Here is a 4,416-nt window from a genome sequence, read left to right as displayed (position 1 = left end):
CGATTACCTTTGGAGGACTGTCCAAGGGGTGCAGGGTAGTTTTTGGAAGTTTGTACCCCAAAACCCCAATTATGCACTTCTTTTCGCCACCTATTCATAGGTGATACTTTATCGCTGGGTCTGAAGCATTAACTTTTCGCACCGGCGGAAAGTCGTAAAAATTGAATACGGGAATAAGTCAAAACTGTGAAAATGACGTCATCGGCAATAAAGTATCGCCGATAACGGCTTTTTGCAGCCTATTTGAATACAGCCCTTTAAGTCCTTCTAGGCCTTTACCGCGTGGGGTAAATCCATAATTGTGGGCACTATGGGTTCACACTCGTTATCAACGGGATAACCATGCATGAAAATTAGTAAGTGATTGAATAACGCCTGTCATTAAATGTGGGGGTTCGAAGATTTTAGGTCGAGGGAGCTGGCAGGGGGAGTTTCAAGCGGGGGCCCCCAGAGACATCAGTGTGTCAGGCCCCAAGATTTCTTTTGCCGGCCCTGGTCCCACCCACGCACACATTGCAAACACAGCCAGTGCAGCCACTGACTAGTAATCACTGAGGTTGCTGCTGCTGCATACCGGTGCTACAACGGGCTAAAGGCAAGTGAGGGTCATTATGGAGGTCCTACTGAAAATTTCCCTGCAGCTCTGTGAGGTGACGTATATTGTTTTCCTGTGGCAGACGTAGTGTGTATATTTTTTTCCTGTGGGACGTAGTGTGTATATTTTTTTCCTGTGACGGATGTAGTGTGTATATTTTTTTCCTGTGGCAGACATAGTGTGTATATTTTTTTCCTGTGGCGGACGTAGTATGTAAATTTTTTTCCTGTGGCGGACGCAGTGTGTATATTTTTTTACTGTGACGGACGTAGTGTATATGTTTTTTTTCCTGTGACGGACGTAGTGTGTATATTTTTTTTATTGTGATGGACGTAGTGTATATATTCTTTTCCTGTGACGGACATAGTGTGTATATATTTTATCCTGTGATGGACATAGTGTGTATATTTTTTCCAGTGACGGACGTAGTGTGTATATTATTTTTCTGTGGTTGACATAGGGCCTGATTCAGACCGGCCGGCGCTCACATCCAAAAGGGGCGGCTGTCATTTGGGGGCGGCCCCACTGACATCACGAGTGATGTCAATGGTGAGCTTCCGGCTCTATTAGAGCCGGAAGCTCACTGGGGCTTGCGGCAGACAAGACCCTACCACAAGGGTCTTATCACGACCATCGCCTGGCCGCTCACTAAAACTGTGGGTGGTCACCAAAAAAAAAAACGCCCATCAGAACTGCGAGCTGCCTCCGGCAGCAAGCGGGTCTGAATCAGGGCCATAGTCTGTATTATTTTTCTGGAGCAGATATTGTGCACATTTTTTTCTGTAGCGGACAATGGCCCTGATTCAGAGCCGGACGCTCTGACCAGAGCGTTCGCTCTGAATCAGGGCCCACCTCCATAATTATGGAGTGTCCTCCTTGACGCTCGTATAGCTGTGGGTCACCACCCACAGCCTATACGAGCGTGCAGGATGATGGTCGCGATGGTCTTGACCATCGCCACTGCGAGCCGAAGCCTGCGGTTGAGTTTCTCAACCGCAAGGCCCGGAGTGATTTTGGCTCTATCAGAGCCAAAATCACTCCCACTGACATCACTAGTGATGTCAGTGGGGCCGGCTTCTGACGGTAGGCGTTCCCTTGGGAACGCCCCCGTCTGGCAGGCACGCCCCCGGCACGCCCACCAAAGGGGGCGTGCTGTCAATCAACATCGACAGCACGCCCCCTTTGATCAGACACAACGAGCGAAGGAAAGTCCTTCACTCGTCGCGTCTCGCGCATGCGCACGATGGAGCTCCCTCCGTCGTGCGCATGCGCAGTGCACACCATCGACCCACTTGCGAGCGGACAGCCGCTCGCGAGTGGGTCTGAATCAGGCCCAATGTGTATATATTTTTTTTCCTGTGGAGGAAAATGTGTGTATTTTTTTTTCTGAGGTGGACAATATATATTGACTACTTGGTATTTCTCTACTTGTCTTCTGTGGAATAACTTGTTATATTAAAAAAAAATGGATTGTTTGGGGGAGGGGGCCCCAAACTGGTATCTTACCTAGGGCCCCATAAGGTCTAAATCCGGCTCTGGACACAGGAGGAATAACCACTGACAAATAAGTAGTTACTAACCTGTCCTTAGATGCTCTCCTGACCAGCCTAAACCCCACTGTACATATAGACCAGGATCAGGCTTCTGTCTTGTGCTGCTGGGAGGAAGGAGCAGGGCTCAGGAGCTAAGAACCACCCCCCGCTAGGCGCGCTTTGTACTCGTGTCTCCCAGCTGTCACATACTGCTCGGCTGCCCCGCTATTCGGGGTAGCTCTGTATACACACCTGAATGGTATCTGCTGCCGACAAGGTACCATTCAGGACGCCCAGAGAGCATCCTATTTACCTATATAGAAGCCGCCTCTTGTAATGGTCAACCTGGCTACCCCGCTAGTCGGGGAGCCAGGCATACTTACGGAAGCCTCCATGCTGCCGGCGGCGGACAGTGACTGTTGGGGGTCCGCTATGCGCGCTGCAAGTAGCGGCACCCTATATAGACGGAGGTCTCTGAAATCCGGGACCCCAGGCGAAGTGCATGCATTTGCGAGTGGGTCCCCCTGGCAACTCCCACGGTGCAGACAGGCAGTGTAGCTACTGCCTGTCTGTCCTCAATGTAGTTGTAGAAATTATGTTCACCCTGAGGAGTAGTAAAAAATACGTCCAGCTCCCCTCGGGCACAGACTTATTCTGGGCTTGTGAGGAGGGGTACAGAGGGGGAGGAGCTATTCACACTTCAAAAAATTTTAAAGTGCCAGCTCCACTCAGCGCAGTCTATACCCCACTGTCTTGATGCCTCCAGTGTCCCCTATGGATGAATGAGAAAGGTCAACAATATATGTGGGCACTATCTAGAGATTGTCTTGTTCAACCCCAAGACCACGAGTACTCTCTCGAATACAGAAGAGTCTCTAAATACCTAGAGTCAGTAAGCGCTTGCCAGAGACTGTCCTGGCCGGCATGCTAGATGCCTACGCTTAAGAGGCTAATATGGAAATGATCTCATATCAACTAGATAGTAGTTCGACCACACTGTCCTGTCGGGCGTCTGCCCAGCAGCCTCTAGACATAGCTCCCAAGCAAAGCAAGGGATGCAATTTGTACTAGATCTTTCTGGGGAAACTATAGAGCTGCTGTAGATAGCAGATCTAACAAGACAACTGGGAATCGGTAAAGGGAGACAACCGGGAATCCTAGTCGCTGGTAGCGCATAAACTAAAGCAATTGCTTAGATGTCTAAAAGCCTCCGCCAGGAGGTCCTAAAGCTACCTAAGGGAAGGAAGTACCCTTATCCTAATCTCAGCTCTAAGAACGTGGGCTCTAGAGCAGAGGACTTTATGATCTGCCAAGGTACAGAAATAATTTTTCCGTCCTTACTAGTGTGTTTTCAGGGCCTGGAAATCTAGCTTCCTCTAGGATTCCTAACATTACAGAAGTACACTGGACCTGGATGCCATACCAGGTCAATGCGCGGAACGGACAGAGCAAGTACCTTTGCCATCTCCCTATTTTATTTGGCCCCCAGATAGGGGGCGTATCAGGTATGAAATTGATAAGAACAGATACTATGCCTGATCTTGGCCAAAGGCCAAAAAGCGCTCCCAGTGCTGTAAAGCCTGGATTGGCCTGTATTGAGCCATGAAAGGCAATCAGGGAGATGAACTGAAAATACCTCACAACCACAGGATACATACAGTCAGCCACTCCTGTATGGGGTAAGTAAAGGAGTGTTGCATCTACTAGACTTATTGGTAGGTGTGATCCTCCTTGTAGGAAGAGGACCTGCGTATTAACCCGCAAAACCATGTTCTAACTGGTTGGTAGTTGCAAACTGGTAAGCAAACATTCACATTACCTGTAGTCCGTTACGGCTACCTTGACTGGTAGCCCTAGTCGAAGGAACCCTCATGCAGCGTAGCATTAAAACACCGGGCCAGAGACATGCGATAGGGATTCCTCTGCCATAGTGGTTTCAGAACACAGAGATATGTGGAGAAAAAATATTGTTACACAGCTCCAGAAAAAAAGGCTCAACAGCTACTTAAAACTTGAGCACCCACCTCCCTGGGTGCTTCAACCTTGGAAGCCGTATAAAGCAATCCAATAGTTCCCCTCCCACACACAAAAGTTATAATACAACAGTGATGTGTATATAGGGTTGTGCCGTGAATGAGAAAGCGGCACAAATAGAAAAATAATTGGGGCTAGAGAAAAAACTCGTATCAGAATCACAAACATTTGCTTGTAAATGCTATACCTGGGGCACGAACCCAGTACAGCACAGATTACAGTCACACATCTTACACATGGAGCCATTTCTCCCTG

The 4,416-nt window shown here is 48.7% G+C and overlaps 1 pseudogene; it reads right to left on the bottom strand.

Annotated features, from left to right (window-relative positions):
• Positions 1–3,521: 3,521 nt before the first annotated feature.
• On the bottom strand, positions 3,522–3,691 carry LOC148454544 (U2 spliceosomal RNA; annotated as a pseudogene).
• Between the last annotated feature and the right edge of the window lie 725 nt (positions 3,692–4,416).

This window comes from Taudactylus pleione, unplaced genomic scaffold (assembly GCF_031769625.1).
Source record: "Taudactylus pleione unplaced genomic scaffold, aTauple2 ptg000985l, whole genome shotgun sequence".
Taxonomy (NCBI): domain Eukaryota; kingdom Metazoa; phylum Chordata; class Amphibia; order Anura; family Myobatrachidae; genus Taudactylus; species Taudactylus pleione.
Note: the sequence above shows the minus strand (reverse complement) of the source record. Positions and strands in the feature narration are given on the sequence as shown.